Source organism: Thunnus maccoyii, chromosome 11, assembly GCF_910596095.1.
Source record: "Thunnus maccoyii chromosome 11, fThuMac1.1, whole genome shotgun sequence".
Classification (NCBI taxonomy): domain Eukaryota; kingdom Metazoa; phylum Chordata; class Actinopteri; order Scombriformes; family Scombridae; genus Thunnus; species Thunnus maccoyii.
Genome location: NC_056543.1, coordinates 24,070,857 through 24,088,903, shown reverse-complemented (window position 1 = coordinate 24,088,903; position 18,047 = coordinate 24,070,857). Strand labels below are relative to the sequence as shown.

The window sequence follows — 18,047 nt, the reverse complement described above, 5'->3', positions numbered from 1 at the left end:
CATCATCTATTTTTATGCTGCATTTAATTTACATTTTCTTTTTGCTGCCGATAAAAGCGGACAGGGAACACAAGGACGGTGACACCCAGAGAGCTCCCTGGGTCAGGGGGCAGCAGTTAACCTGTCAGAAGCAGAGTACTGATTAGAATAAATCTACACACTCACTAGAGGTCAGCTTCGGCCTCTGCTACTGATCTGACCCACCACTCTCTCAGGATGTGTGTGTATATGCCCAACTATGCATATGTGTGTGTGTGTGTGCCTGTGTTTGGAAATAGATCTGAATGAAAGCATGAATGTACATTTGTGTGAAAGTGTGTACATGCATATTTGCTTTTGTGGATGTGCATTCACTTTTGTTTTTTCATATTCCGTATATTTCTCCCTGCTATAAATGGATGGATATGGCAACGCACCAGCTGACACTCATCCTCTTTTAAGCTGTAAATGAAAAGATAATAGACTCTCCAATTTTTCAAGTAATTTTGACAATTTTCTCAGTGCTCATCAAGTGCTTGCTCATGGGGGAATGCTGGATCTCTGTAAATTAAAGAGTACGTTCTAGACTCTATGTGAAAAGTGCCCTGAGATAACTTCTGTTGTGATTTGGCGCTGTATAAATAAAATTGATTTGACTTCTTCTGAAACAAACAAATAAAAGAATCTGAATAGACATGAGGAATATGACTCTATCATAGTAGAAGTAGTAAAAATTGCAACAATACTAATTGTAATAATAAATCTATCAGCAACAATTTGTCCTAAATCCTTACTGCCTGTAGAAACAGACAACGATAAAAATGTAAACCACTGAGCTGTTGTCCACCTCTCTTCTTTAATGTGAGTCGAAGGGGAGGGCCCGCTCTGTGGGATGGAAATCTAACGCACATAAACACTAGACTTCATCTCTGGGACTCAGAGGGCAAGACCCTGCGGCCCTCTTACAGAGGATGAAAGAGCTATCCCTGAATAAAAGAGTGAGGCTGCCAGTGTACACATACACGCACACCACCAGATGCGTGCACACACACAGAATACCTCATATGAAGAGCTGGAGGCTATCACAGTGTGAGCTACCATGTGGGATGTTTCTGGGCCCACACCTATGGTGGGTGTAAAGCCGCCGCTGAACGTGTAGGGTGAAGTGAGGTTACCCAGCGCGACACCGGAGGACTGATGGGCTGGGTTTGTACATTCATAATTATAAAACTGCAGCTCATTAACAGACATTTGCTTTGCTTTTTTATTTCATTTTCACAATGTTGTAGTGAATGCAGTGAGGTGCAATTATTTTTATTTGCATTCTAGATATTTAGAGGTTAAGTGCAACAATAGACTAAGCTTTCTTTCCTTAATTGCCACAATATCAAGCAACTGGTGCTATTAAATACAAGAGTCATCCTCTGCATTCAGATAATACATGGAACAAATACTTCTGTGTGCTTTGAATTTTCATTTATCAGAGAGTACTAATGAGGAATCTTCACAGATTTGCATGTCATCTATTTGCAGACTCTATGCTGATGGTCTTGCTATCAATACAGAAACAGCCTCCAGTCTGCATATTTTAGACCATGAGCCATGAGCATTTTTAAACTTTTATAACCTGCTTTATTTATTTGTAGAGGTTGTAGACACTTTAACACTGCTAGGCACAGTCTTATAATACTGTCTACTAGGTTTATTAGTCTGAGACTGCAACAAAATCATCTATAACAGTTATTTGAAAACTGGGCTCCCTGTGTGCAAAGTTTCTAAACCAGTCATTTAACATGTTAAAATGATAACTGACAGGAATGATTTCCATAACTATGATAATAAACCACGGATTGGAAAAAAATAAAACAATTTTAACTATCATAATATCGGGGGGAGCCAGGACCCAAACAATGAAGCCATCATCAATCATCTCTGTTGGTTTCCTGAAGGAAGCGACATGTGGTGGTGTAGTAGACAAGGCAAACACACACTCGCACAGGTGGCTGTCACAAACACCCTAGCTGATCTGTACAGAGCTTGGCCTGACACTGTTGAACGTGTTACTGTGTCTCTCTGATCTGAAATTCACAGAATCCTTTCAAAGTTATATATTCTCATCGGCATGATTCAGCTGAGAGATATCACAGGGCTTTATCCAAGGTCTAGTTTTGCTCTCTACACCTTTGATCTCACTTTTTCTGAGAATTAGACATATAAGTCACCAGGAGCATTAGTATTAAAGTGATACTGCATCTAAAATCTATATTCTTGGTATTAAACACTCAACATCTGTGGGCTTGATAGGTGATTATGCAATGTTTGCACTCTTTGCGCTGTCAAGGACACAGTCAGATATGGACACAGTCGGTTTTAATTCATGGCGGCTAATATAGTGACATATTTTAACAGCCAAAAAAATTGATAACAGCCATAGAAAATAACAGCCATAGAAACCAATAAATCCTATATTATCTATGTGCTCATTATCTTTTAAATGTTCAAATTCCTGTTAAAATATGCCAGTGATTTCAACTAGAGCTGCAATGATTATGACAGAAAAGCTGACTGGAAACTTTTCATATTCGATTTATTGTTTTGAGTTATTTTTAAAGAAAAAATGCAATGCAATTTATTAAGTCCTATATGATAGCAAACTTAATATCTTTGTGTTGTGGACTATTGGATGGGACAAAACAAGACATTTAGGTTGCATCTTAAGCTTTGTAGAACAGTGACTTTCTTCACCATTTTCTGAAATTTTACAGAACAATCTATTAATTGATTAATCGAGAAAATAATCAACGGATTAATTGATAATCTAAAAATAATGGTTAGTTGCAGCCCTAATTTCAACAGTTTAAGTGAACAGTTTTAGGGTTTGAGACTTCTTGACTAAATGCACTGACTTCCTGTTATATTATTGTTTTGCTCAAAGCTGTGAAGCTCCACTAAACGTAATGTATTCACTCATATTTTAGCGGCCAATGATTTTATGTGAAGTATTACTTTAAATACAGTATTTACAATAACTTAAATCTTAGTGATGCAACTTTGACGAGCAAATATTAAACTCCTTGATTTGGTTATAGTGTGGTTTAAAATGTTATTGAGCTCTATTACAAAATCAGGGAGTGTACCTTTAAATATAGGTTTCCTCATTTCTTTCCTCAATTGACTCTCTGAATGAATTTATGTAGTTGTATATTTGTTTGCAAAATATAAAATACACTATACAGATGTGTAGGCATGTAAGCACAATAATGGCAAACTAATAATAGTAAGAAATAAATATATAATATAAATCCTTTTCATAAATTACGTTATAATTTTAGGTGGTAGGGGAAATTTTGTGATTATTCTTTATATAGTCATGAGGTATTATATTTCTCTGATCTGTATTTCTCAAATGTATGTTAAGGTAAAATTGCAATTCAAGCAAATGAAGCAGGTGCCTATGCAGCAGGACAGAATGCCCACAGGTATCTCCTATCTCTTTCTTTGTGTGAGTCAGCCAGAGAGATCAGTAGTGTCAGAAGGCCCCAGTCTCAACAGAAGGGGGGGTCAGGTCAGGGGAACTCTTTCTTCCTCTGACCTATTGTTCTTCCTCAGTTTGAAAACACACCGCAGCTCTTTCATCCGCAGCTCCGCACCCAGAGAAACAGGAAGTGTCTGCATCACAGACTCCATCCATCATCTCAAGCCAAAAGAGCTGTCACATTTATAGACTTTTGACTCACATTGTTATCCACTTCTATCATGACTGACTCATACCATTACTCGTGGCACTATGAAGATTGTCACAATTATTTCTTTCTCCTGCATTGATGTTTTCAAGCCCTTTTCTTCGATATGAGACATTTCTGCATTTCTTGTTTTGCGCGTCTATTAATTGGCGACCATGCTTTGAGAATAACGTGACAAGTGCTTGAATCTGGTATGGTTTAAGTTCTCCTTCTAGAGACCAACCAGAGCACTCTGCTCAGACAGGCTTAACTCTCCTCGTCTCTCTTTCACCCACCTCCAGGCCAACTCTAATAGCAATCAATGAAGTCCCAGACACAATAGCTAATTCAATTTCCCTGGACCAGTTTTCTCATCAGGGCTCAAGGTCCTGTCCCCAGCTGATAGGGCCCCACAACATGTCTGGAAGAGTGAGGATTTATCCGGGCCGTCAGCCACCCTTCTGTAATAGACACAGATAACCGGATTGTTAAAGGAGGAGGGAGAGTGGAGTGAGGTGAGGACCAGCTCACCTGCCTGCGTGCCCAAAGTGAGGCCCTTACTCCCAGCCGCGAGATACATCCCTCTCCCCTATCTGCCACCTCTTCCCTCTCTTCCTCCATTAAAAAAGAAACTTAATCAAGAGACCTTAACTCCCACTTCCCTGTCTTCAATGAGATTTCAGAGACTTAGGGCAAGAGTGGAAAAAAAAAAGCAAAGAAGAGACCAAGAAGGAGGTGGAGGAGTGTGGTGCATGTCTGAGGGGGGCCGAGGGGAGATTAACATCTGTGTGGCTTCGGTTCACTTACCTGGGGTTCCCAAATGATTCCCCGGGTGCAAAACGGTGCGTATCCCAAACGGAAAAAAGTGAGAGAAGAGAGGATAAGAAGAGAGGCGGCACCCTCCGCTGGCTGTCTGACAGCTGGTGACCCATGGGGGCAGAGGTTTGAGGAGAAAGGATCAAAGACAAACTGCAAAAGAGAGAGAAGCAGTATGTGAAGAAACTATAGGGGAAAAAGATATAGTCAATGATCTCTTTCTGTCTCCTTCGATCTCTGCCTCCTTTTTTCCCCTTCTCTTTTCTCGGCCTTTCAGCTCTCCCGGACAGTAACCTGCTGTCCACACCAGTCATAGTAAATAATACAAGGAGAGAGTGAGGCCTAAGTGCGCAACAATCTCCTACATGCACTGGGACAACAGAGTAAACAATACAAACATCAGAGACACAACAGCCCTCAGGCTCTGCATTGTGGCTCTCACACAGCCTCTGTGAAGTGTGTGTTTGTGTATGTCCATGTGCACACAGGGTTTTTTTTTTTTTCGGTTTTCTTTTTGCGTGTACATGCACATTCAAATGTCATGTTCAGCATTGTGAAAGCAGATATACTTGCGTCTCCAGCACCATTCGGGAACCCTGGTGAGAAGACACCTGATGGCAGATGCTGCAGTCTGATGGCAGTTGAATTATCCATACACACCAAACCATTACCTCTACCTAACTCAACACATGTTCACACATAGCAATGAATACACACACACAGATCCAGGTGTGCATGTAGTGTACAGGCAAGCACATATGTTCTTTGGCACACACAGACATATTGTATTTAGACCGTCCAAGGAGCTATTAATCAAAATCTAAGAAATGTCAGCCCCAGTTCAACATGGATAGAAACACACAGGCAAATTCATCCTTACTAAAGCTTTCTGCAACAAAGGACAACAGCAGTAAAACCAGCAGAAACATAGATTTCCATTCCTAATTCATCAGACATGGTGGGGAGATGTTGTTTCTGAGGTCTTGAATGGTGCGCCGGCAGTTGTCATCTGTCTGTTGTACAGCGAGTTAAAGCCGCCATGGCAGCCCAGTCCAGTCTGGTGTACAATGAGCTGGATGCCAGCCAAAATGTCTCCTCTCCAAACATCAGACATTTCAGACGGCCCTTTCAACTCGCACAGGGTGGAGGGAAGGCCGAATTCACAGAAAGAAAAAAGAAAAAAAAAAAAAAAAAAGAGGAGATAATTCAATTTCTTGTAAGCATGAAATAAGAGTTAAATAGGCTGGGAATTTACAGAAACATCTCTAGAATTTCTAAATAGACACTTAAACTGAGACAATGAAATAACGTTGTCAGTGTGATTAATGAAAATGTCAGATAATTGTTTTCCTCGCAGCGTTTCATTATTCTGTGTCCCCTCTCAAAAGCCTGAACTAAAGCAAGAATTCATAAAATATGTAATTTAGCGCTGACCTTTGGCAGAGTTCAGCAGGTCCCCATCTGTGTGTGAGGAGCAGAGAGGAGCAGAGAGAGAGAAGAATGATGACCCCTTTAACAGCTTGCCTGCGACTACCTGCTGATCCAAAAACACTGGCCAGACATGAAGCCCCTGCATAGTCAAAGGATCAAACAGGGCCAGAGAATACTGCTTATTTCAGAGAAACAGAAAGAGGGGGTTTGGGGTGGGGGGTGGGGTTCCAGTGGTACGTTTTGTGCTACTTTGGCCACCAGGGAAGGGGTGGGGGGTGGGGGGGGGATGTAAAAAATGGGGGATGTGAGAGTGATGTAGACAGTGAGGAGGACAGGAAGAGCCACGACTATGCTCCGAAAAATAACACAAGAGAATGATAATGGGCTAATGCCGCCATTAGAGGTAACCCGTACCTCGACTGCTGAGGAAAGAAGGAAACTACAAAAACTGTGCTGTTTGAAGCCTAATCCCCTTTTACATTCTTAATTAGGAAACAACAAGCCATAAGCCCCTTTGTTGTGCTGACCCACACATACTAAACGCCTATTGTGTGTGGGTGTGTTAAGATCTGAGGAGGAAAAATTCTCTTTGCTGTTGGTTGAGCACAGCCATTCTGAAACATATCGCCATATAAGTTGATTTCTCTATTGAGCCGATTTGCTCTCCGAGTGGCTGAGATGAATTTGTATTTTGTAATTATTTTATTTATTGAAATTATATGACTGGGTGATTGAGTGAAAGGAAAACATGGGGATCTCAAATTTTGCCACCTTGCCACTGAAGACAGATTTGCAGTGTTTAAGCATGCTGTTTAACTGTAAATAAATGCATGAAAACTGGAGCTGATTACAAATATGTAGGTCTGTGTTGTCAGTAAATAAAAATAAATATAAATGATCCAGGCATTTTTAGGTTGGCTTGGTCTTTGTGATTGTAATGTATGAAGTAAATGAACATAGCGTTGTAGAAGCTACATGCATCTTTACACCATTATTTCTTCTGTCTTCAACTCTAGGTTAAACATTTACTGATGTTTTTTTTTTTATCATTGATAATGTGGATGTGTCTCTGCTCAGCCATTCGTCACACACACACACACACATACACACACATATCCTCGACTCATTTTGTCTCAGTATGGGCCTTGTATCACACGCAGACCACAGCATAGACACACACCCCTAAATTTATGTGCTCTTTCTCTCACTCACACACACACACACAAGTGCACACAGAAGCAGCTGGGGAGCATGGTGGCGGGTGACGTGAAATGCCCACAATGGCTCCAGAGGGATTAATTTCTCCCACTTTATTTGTTTATTACTGCATGGAGAGCGAGTGGGGCAGCAGCGGCACAACAAACACGATATAGTCGTGAGTGGCTTCCTCCTGTGGTTTCTGATGCCTCATGCTGATTCCTATATTAAGTTGACTGAGTCTGCTGTGATATACAGTATACTGTATCATTGTTCTCTTCCAATGTTCAGTACAGTGAGGGTAAGTTGTTGCACTCTGTAGACTGCTTGGATCTGCTTGGATAGTAGATATTATATATCTACTATCTTATAAAGTATCCCTACATCAGATATTCATAAAATAAAGTGTGATGTGATCGGTTGTACTACAGTTAATTTTTGGTAAAAAGCAGATAATATTTATTTATCAATTACTCTATTGTATTTTTGAAAATATATCCTTCATTTGAAGGCCAGTTGCACAGTTGTTATTTATTAGACACCTGATGTGTTGATATTCTAATCTTAAGGAGGTAATAATTACTATAAAGTTCACAGCAGAAAGTCTGACAGACAGGTGCGCTGGATCAAAAACCCTGATCATGCAAGAACCAAAAAAAAATCCTGCACGCTGTTGATCACTCACTTATTTATGACATTTTGGTCCTCGCAGCGTTATCAGGCACAATTCAGTCTTGAAGGTAGGTGTAAGGTACGCATGACTAAGTGTGGTACTATCTGTACTATAGATTTGCATTTGTCATATTTGTCATATTTAGAACTGCAGTGCAGAGGCAGGACACATTTCCTCAGGGACATTAAAATATTTTCTATTCTGTTCAGTAAGGATAGTAAAAGTGTAAGATCTGTGAAGCGAACAGGTGTAACAAACAGGAGATGTCAGTCATAGCACAGAAAGACTAATCACCCGAAATAACTCAAAATAGAGTGTAAGGAAATTAATATGTACACAGGATTTCCCCCTAAGGTGGGTTTTGAAAAAGACAAGACAATATTATTAACAGCTTAAATGCAAAAAAAAAAAAAAAAAAAAGATGTTGGCCTGTTAAAATGTTATTACATATAATTATGCTTATGGAACAGCCTCTGAAATGAGGGTAGCATGTGTTGAATTGAAGATAAATACTCACAAATCAGTGGAACTTAATCTGGGTCCCACTGTCACCCAGGATGAGCTTGACCTCCTTTTTTTTATTACATCCAGAGATATTTTTGTACCTTCTTAAGCCATATTCCTCCCTCATCACAGCAAGAAGCGCACTCTGGCTATCTCATATGGGACTAATGAAAGCCATACTTACACATACAGTATGCACACTCTCTCTCTCTCTCTCTCTCACACACACACACACACATATATATATATATATAATTACATATATATACAGACATATGCACACACTTACATCATGAATCACTTGTGTGACTGTGAAGTGTCAAAAATCTGAAAGTGTGAGCGAAGGCAGGTAAGAACAAGAAAAACAGTGACACATCTTACATTTAGAAAATTCTATAGCACAGCTCAGATGAAAGATGAGCATCAAGTAATAGAAAATGTTAATTATTCACTATGGAATAAAACCAACCCTAATCATCAGACCATTAGCTTTTGCAAGAAAAAGGCATTCTCTCAAATTAATTTTATAATGTCCATTCAGTGTCGTGTTTGTCCATGTTTTAATTTCCAGCTAATTTCCAGCTAACTGGCAAAATGATATTCAATTAGTTAATTAAGTATGATCCAGCTGCGTGCCATCTCTCCACACCAGGGGCTGTCTCCCCGTGGGCCGCTGGTTTAAGCCTCTCTGCTCTAATTATCACACTGACATTATCAGGCTGTACCTGGCGTTCTCTGTTACCTTAAGCACTGCACCATTATGGGCTGCTACCACTGCGTCACATTAAAGGACAGTGACTCATGCACAGTCTATATGAGAAACATGACAGGCACTGGCAGTTTGCTCAACTAAAAACAGAAAAAAACAAACATTTCATACTTTTCATAGGTCTTGTAGAGGATTTAACAGGTTTTATTAACACAGAAATGTAAAATATTGCTTAAAAACAATCTACTTAACACTGTGGATGTGAACTAAGGAGCATTGCAATAATTAGATAAAACACAAATATAACTTTAATCATAATTTTTTTTCCATGCAATCTGGTACACATTGGTTCATACACCTTTAATTACACAATAGAAATATTACTGCAAAGTATAAATAAGACAAAAACAAACAAGGGATCATTGACACAATGATGTTTGCTATTATATGGAGATACAAAGAGATGCTATAGATAACCACAAAGAGACATCCTGTGTGTTGCAATAATATGTCCTATAAATACAAAATCACAACAAGTCCACCTACGCTCCTGTTCTGTAAACAGACAAGTGGACAAACATTTTAGTGGCTCCTCAATTCAACTCGACTGTCAACTATGTATATATGTATTTTCTGGCTCTAGTATTGTCTTCTTTTTGGATGGAAATACCTAATTAAAAACACTTAGGGACCCAAGACGGTGCACATACAGAGTGTCCGGCCCACCCATGTCTACCTGACAACTGACAGTCCAATCTGATTAAAGGCTGACTGGAGGAGGGGCATCCGCCGGCCATCCACGGCAGGCCAAAAGTGATCACCATGGCGATGGATAATTACAGCTGTCAACGCATCCTCCGTCCTGCTGGCACCAGTTTGATTGTGTTCTGCAACAATGATAGACAAGCTTAGCATGCACTCTACCAACCGCCAATCACATCATCCCCTCACTGCTCCATTTAGCTGACATGCAACATTCACATGGCCACACAACGCAGTCCTGTCATGGCATCCCAGCTCAGTTTTAATTGTTTCTCTCTCCTTCTTCTTTTCTTCCCAGCCTCCTCCCTCTGTTCTCTCACTGGTTCTCTCCCTCTGTTCTCCTGTCTCCCTCTCTTCTCCCTCTCTCATGCGGACAGCTCAGAAGTGCAAGTGTTATTACATGAAACTCCCGCTGTAGCATTAATTGAAGGGAGATATGGTGGGACAAAAACGATGGGGGGTAGACCATGTCCATTATCACTCCTGCTTTCAACAGGTCTCACATTTGGAAACTGCAAATTGCAAAAACTTGCAAGGGCAAAATGCTTGACATTATTTGATCTGCAACCATATGGTGTAGGCATAGAGGAGGGGGGGAGGTAAACATAAAAATAGATAAATAAATAAACAAGAGCAGAATGAAATACAGGCGGCACAATAGGAAATGTGGCCAGAGAGAGAAAACAAATCAAGAGAAATAATTATCTTTAGGGTGTTAATTATGAGGGGTTTTGCTTGCAAGAGGATAGATATGTCAAGTGTTCTCCCCCCAGGTCCCTCTGCTTAACTTCTCTTCATGGTAGCCTCTCCTCTACCCTGCCCTTGCCTCCTATCCTATGGCTGACAGTGACAATAGCCATACTGTGGATGCTAAACAGCCTATTGTGAAGTCTGGGAGGCAGGACTACAAGTTCACATTGAGAAAAACATAGCCTTCCTGCTAGCATTGTGACGGTTGATTTAAGTTAGCCATATTAATGAAGTCAAGTGTAACTGGACAAGGCTGACTCTGGCTTCCATATCCTCTCTTAATTACCTGGCTTTGTCTCTGCATGCTTGTCCTTAATCTGACCTAATGTGGCTAATAACTGAACTTGAAAACAATCAAAACAGCAATTAGCAAGAACAGCCCAGAAATGTTGAATTCTCAAATTAATGCAGCAAAATTGTTCCCTGCCTTTCACTTCAACAGGACATATTTAAATGGCATCCTTGGTTTTAAAGCTCAAGAATCCCAGAAAGAATGACAGAAAAAGAGATAGAAACAGGAAACTATTATCAATTAAATTGTCAATTGCTTTTTTGTTTAATAAAGAAACAGAATGTTTTATCATTCACAATAAAATGAGATTTTGACAAAACAGTGTAATGAAAATATCAAATCAAAGGTCATGTTTGAATATAGATTCTTATCTTCCCACATTCTCTGAATAACATGGCAGCCCTTTGATACACCGACCAAACCATTTTGAAGAACAGAAAGTTTTTTTTCTCCCTTTATTTTTCCTTTTTTTCTATTCTAACACAAATATGTCTTCAAGGAGGTCTTGTTTAAGCCTGTAAATTCCTTGAAAATGGATGAAATTAGGATCTGCCTATTCCGGTTACAGTCCCGGCATGGTACTGACAAAAACAGATGAGTGTTTCTCCTGAGGGAGAGGATTGTGGGTATGGAACGAGTTAGCACTGCCTGTTATTGCAGCTGATCATAAAAGGCTATGTGCATGGGAACACCACTGTAAAAACTGGAAAATGTTTGTCCCTATAAAAACATGTTAATGCAAAACAGTTAGGTGAAAGACAACACTTAACCACAGTTTACAATGTCATAAAGTGAGAACATTTAATTGTTCGAAGTGTGTTAATTAATGTGATTCATTTCTGAACATATGTTGCCTAAAAAAATAGGATTTTTTATTCAGATACATTAAAAACAGAGTAACTTAGAAATGTACAAGATCAAGAAAAAAACATTATATCAATTTTACATTATTAAAATGATAATTTAATTGAAATAATTTTAACAACATGTCAAATTAAATTCGCTTTGCTTTAACCAAACTAAACCCTGACTGTGGGCACACAGGACACCAAATCCTTACTGATGTTTGATTGAATTCAGGCACCTCCTCCCTCTGGCCCCCAATGCTGCCTCAATCCACCAATGGGGCGCAGGCAGGCGGATTAGCAGGAATCCTGAGAGGAAGTTTAAACAAGAGGAAACATTAAGTTAGAAATAAAACACAGGAAACAGGGTTAACTGCAACTCCTCCCAGTCAGTGCAGTGGCAAGGCTATTTTTTGCCCAATTATCCTTGGTTAACGGGATTAATTACTCTAACTTCTCTTTCTTTTCTTCCCCTCCAAGCAAACGGGCAATAAATCCTTCCCTGTGCTACGCAGTCTGAGAGGGCCACTTTAATTAGCATAACAAGTTACAAAATCATTATGGCCTTAAAGTGCTTACAGAGAAAACAACATCAGAAGCGCACAGGATGCAGTATGGGATTTAGGAGGGCTATTTAATTGAATAAAAATGTTTGAGAAGGTGGTAAGAGGGGTAAACACAACAGAGGTGATGCAAAGGAAGGGCAGGGGCCTGACTTTCACAGGACTGACCCTGTCTGACATACACTCATCCACACACAAGTAACACAGAGTGGGTACCAGACAGTGAAAAGTTGAGACACATGACTGGACTGGATTACAAACACACAGACTACCAAAATCTATGAGATTACAGATTCCCTCCAGACATGTTTTAAGACATTTAAGATGTCTGATGTTGGCTTTTCCACAAAAAAGTTCAATTACCTCCTCAGAAATTCAGACAGACAAGTGAGAATCAATCCAGAATCTTTGAATGTGCAAATATTTTTCGTTTCAAAAGTTTAACTACTAGACACAGTGTGTGTGCACTGGATGCATCACGTTTTCACATCACACTTGTGTAAGTTGCATACTGGACCACAATTATCTCCCAAAGTTGTGATGTCACAAATCATGCTCATATGTACATGCCTCAGATTTAAGGTGAGCACATGTATAGCCTTCTAGTGTCAAACTCTGAACATACATCATTGTGCACAGTGAAGTTCCAACATCCAAGTGACAGAAGAAGAAAAACATATTTTTGAGTGGAGGGGGACATCCCTGAATCGCCCAAAAAGGTAAAGCTATATAAGTTCATTGTTTTTAGAAGCTATGCCAATGTTTGCAAATGTGCAACACAGAAAATCCACGGCAGTTATGGGACTGTTTGTTCGCCATTCACCACCTTTTGCCAAAACCCACACTGCAGAGTCTGAGGGCAAAAACAGCCGTTTTCTAGCCAACCTGTTTAGCATGAGTCCCACCCAGTCGTCTGCTTTCACTAACCTGTCCTGACAAGTACCCAGATTAACGTAATCTTATATCAGTGCAGAGGAGCAGAAGAGAGCAGATGGACCCCCTATGCCCCCCCGTCTACCCGACACTAGCACACGCACGCAAACACACAGACACAAGCAAGCTCACAAGCAAATGCAAACTCTCATAAACACACACACTCATACACACAGACTTAGCTGCAGAGTGCTTAGCATGCAAAACCTGGGCTCCAGCCACAGCAATTAATGTTCTCCCAGCAAATTGCCACAGCTTTGGATGATGCTGTTTGGGGAATGTTGCCCTGTATCTTCATATGCTGTGCCTCAGCGAACACTGCGGTCCTGCTGGCGTGTGAGTGTGGCGGTCATTTTAACATAGACACAAAAAAAAAAAAGAGAGAAAGAAAGGCTCTTCTCTTTCATTTGCAAATTGATAAATAAATATATTAATAGACAAGTAATTGAATAAGAGACTCAACAAGAGACGGCAGGCTAGGGAATTGAATTTGGGATTTCTAACACTTGTCATCTGCTGTGAAGAAGTGAGCTTGTCTTTTTACAGTTTCCGTGGTAAATCTCAACAACTTTGCTAAACTGAACAGATGGGCTTGCTAATTAGCAGCGCTCAGGCTGTAAGTTTGTTTATAAAGAGAGAAAGGGTTCCAGACATCTTGACACATTTTATTAACATATCATACCTTAAAGCTATGCTTCTTGATACCCACCAGGCTCTTTAGTTAAACGCGCACACACATGCAGAGTCACACACTTTCACACATGCACATACACTCTTATATAAACATGCCCATGCGCGACAGTGCACACACATACACTGTACACACCAGGGAATCAATAAAAGTCAGCCTTGCGAAACGGAACACCCTGTATGTATGCTCATGAATATGCACAATTAACTCTGTGTGTGTTTCTGTGTGTGTGTGTGTGCATGAGCACACGTTTTTACAAAAGTGTAACAGCACATTTTGCACAAGAGTGTGTGTGTGCACTGTATAAATATGTGTGTACGTGTGAGATGTGTTTGTTTACGAGGGTGTCACTGTGTGTGTCATGCGTCCATGTCCTTGCTAGAGCAGTGGCATGCTTCTCTCTCCGCCAGGCCCCCTCCTAAATTCACCCCCTGCGGTTTTGTCAGCTTTCACTATTGTGTGTCAGGACACCGACACTATATGATGTCCCAAGCAGACTGGGCCGGTGAGCTCCCAGAGGGGGCACGGAGTATTCAGTAGTGGGATAGGATGGACTGCGGCTCAATCGGTGCCATTTAAACCTCCTGCCAGGCCCCACTTAGGATAGGGGCAACATCACAGCACCCACCCACTACACTGATGCAGTGAGATGTGAAAAACTGTGCCGGAGAAAGACAATGACTGAGGAAGAATGTACAATAGAGAGAGAAGATAGAGAGGGAGAGAAAAATTCCATCACCAATGTCTGATGATACAGCTCATATCATTTTTTTTTTCCTCTCTCCGACACACACTCACACATACCCACGGACATACCAGGCACATATTGCCATGGTGATCCTGGTTAAGAGGCTTACATTCGGCCCATGCTGATGGTTGCTGGGGGACACTCCCATTGCCATGGTGATGGCTACCGGGAGGACACTCACATTGCCATGGTGATGATGGCAGGAGCCAGGCATGCCAACCAATGAAATGATGGATAGATGCCATGCAGGAGGCAAAGGGAAAACGTGACTAGAATGCCCGCTTGTCATGTCTACTGTCAAGGAGACTTTTCATAAATTGTATCTTCACACATGCTTACATCCAGCAACTGCCAGCAGTTTCATACATATTTATGCTTTAATGATGGCTAAAATAATAATTACAATAACATTTTAATCTATGAAAACACAGAACAAACACAGGGGCTACTCTAAAGATTACAAAATAAAACACTGCAGATTACAGATTTTAGATTGCCGATGACATGAATTATGGATAGGAAACATGCAAAGAAGGAGCTTCAAATTCAAAGCATGTAGATATGCAAAATACATCAGAGAAAAACACAGATTCAGTCATTCATGGCACAAGGTTGAAGCCTATTTGTGTCAGCATTTGTGTGTGAAATATGCACATCACCTAATTCTACATTCCATCAGTAATAATAACAATACAGAAGCAGCAAAGGCGATGGCAATCTGGTGATTTAGCTCCAGATAATAGCTCAAGCCATTTCGCCTGCCTCCCAGCAGAGGGAGGCTGGGGCTGGGTTGAGGGCCAGCGGGACGGGGCTGGGAATCGAGGGACTGGGGCTGCCTGAAGGCATGGCCCAGGTCCAAATCTGGCCAAGTGTAAATGACTACTAAGAGTTGTTGTACGTGTGTTTGTGTAAGTATGAGGAACAGGGAAGGTGGGGTGGAGCAGGGCAGGGGCCTTGTTGGATCATATCCATCCAGCACATTTTATACCAAAACACACATGCTCACACATCTCTCTGTCTCTCTGTTTCACCTGACGCTTCTTTCCTACTGAGTTGTTTTTCTTCAAGATGGAGGGTTTTGTGCGCCTAAAAATGCTGATCCCCCTAAAAGCAAGAGGTCAACCACAACAGCCCATAGAACATCTTATCCAGCTTTGCCACTAATACTTTAAACCCCGATCACATACATGCACACATACACACACTTAAAAACACCCATAAGAATGCACAGATCACCACATGTTGATTGTATTTTCTGCATTTTCTCTCAGCCAGGGAGAATGGACATTGAGTGTTATCACTGACCCTCAGGCAACAGGAATTAAAAACAAAAAAAAAACTATACCTGAAAAACCTATATTCACTGGACAAGCCATGCGTGTGTGTTTGTGTGTTCACATGTGTGTGTATGCTCATGCATGAGCAGCCAGACCCTTAAGCTTTGAAGGGGGTGCTGTACCTTTGACCATCTTTATTTTGCTTAAGTTGACAGTTCAGCAAAGATAAGATTTACCTTTCTTCCTGAGAAAGTGACACACAATACACCAGGGAAAGAAGGTGTTTAAAACGTATTCAGGAGTGTGTCATGTCTACAAATCTGTCTCTGCATGGGCAGGAGTGCCTGTAGGATACTATCTCATGGAACACACAAGGTGCAGAGAAACACCCTTCACCCTATCTAAGTCTCACACAAACGCACTTTAGTAGATGTGACAAATGGAGAGTGTTTTATGTTTTTTGCAATATGTTGTGTAGCATAATACATATAATACACGATGTAAATTTGTGGCCGAGTATCATCACAAAACTCAATCACCTGCTGAAACAATTTTCCTCTTACGCTGCAATTCAGAGACCTGCACTCTCCAGGTGTAGCCAAACACACTATAAATATATGAGACACAGCATGATGAATGCAACATCAGCTTGGGTGCAATAAAACCATTCAGCACAAATGCTGTAATGATTTTCCACATTTCAACCACATGGAAATTCAGTCAAAAACAGCAACCATCCAACAGTATGGGATCCCAAACAACAGCTAATAGCAAAATGAGCTCTCGTGTACATGATATCATGTAAAAGCAATAGACGATAAAAAACACAGATGATGCCACAAAACGAAACCACATAAGTTATTTGAAGTTCCGTCTTAATGTCCTCATAAAACCCATGCATAACAGTGAAGCAACATGTTCAGATGTGCCAGTTTGCAGTGCAACAACACAAACCATCAATCTGAAGCACAGTCAGTCAACAAATTGTGTGTACTAAAATGTACAGATGAAGTACACATAATGTATTGATTAAAAATTCCATCAATACAATTTTATACCATGCAGCATTTTTGTATGATTTATCCCATTTAGAACAAATCACATGTATTTTAGTGATTACCATTCCTTTTACAAGCAATTTATAGGTTTTTTTTAGCCACACTTGCATGCAGCATGGGTTTTGGGATGGCAATGTCAGCCTAGTGGTCGGTCAACCACTTCCAGATTGAAATATCTCAATAACTCTTGAATGGATTTTAATAAAATTTGGTACAGACATTCATGGTCTCCATGGGATGGAGCCTGGTGAAAAAAAAATCTACAAGCTATCATGCTTCCCAGGCAATATATCCTAATGGCTTTTCCCTGACCTTTTCTCTAGCGCCACCATGAGTTTGTCAATTATGGCAACTACAACTATTATACAGATTGCCATGACATTTTGTACAGACATCCATGTACTTCTCTAGATAAATTGTAGCATCTTTGGTTATCCCCTGACTTTTCATAAAGTCAAATTATAAAGAAATGATTTCAGTACTTTGGTGTGTGACCAAATACCTGCAAAACTAAGGAAATTACCATCAGCTTCCGCTGTACTTTGTGTTTAGAACTAAGCAAATATAGCATGCTAACATGGTGGTGACCATGGTAAGCATTACCTGCAAAGCATTAGCATTTTAAGCATGCTGCCATTAGCATAAGCACCACTGTACTAGCCTCATAAAGCTGCTAGCATGACTGTAAACTCTTGGTATTGTCTTGTAAGATTTTAGAACTTTTTCTACCTTTTTCTACCAGCCAGTCTTTTTGAGTTCTTGCTCAAGATAGGTAATCTATCAAAATTGACATTGTGTCTGCTGTCACTGCTGTTAGCATTATGATTGCACATTAACACAGATGAAGTGAACAAATCCAAATTGTGTCTGCAGGTGCTGCTGGAAAGCTGCAGTGTCTATGATATGAGAGTCACTGGCTGAACAGGGCTGCATTCACAAGCTCTGCCAGACATCTGAAACCTGAAAGACAGACAGATAGATAGATAGAAAATTTTATTAATCCCAGAAGGGAAATTGCATTGTCTTAGAAGCCATGACAGATGATAAAAATACATGAAAACACCAGTAAGACATTAAAACACAGTAAAGCATTAAAA

At 40.4% G+C, this 18,047-nt stretch overlaps 1 long non-coding RNA gene across 1 annotated transcript; it reads right to left on the bottom strand.

Annotated features, from left to right (window-relative positions):
* Positions 1–9,289: 9,289 nt before the first annotated feature.
* Positions 9,290–17,779, bottom strand: LOC121907593. Its single transcript, XR_006098912.1, has 3 exons — positions 17,680–17,779; positions 11,896–11,989; positions 9,290–9,918 (listed from the first exon to the last, which is right to left on the bottom strand). It is a non-coding gene; the product is annotated as an uncharacterized LOC121907593 (long non-coding RNA).
* Positions 17,780–18,047: the final 268 nt, after the last annotated feature.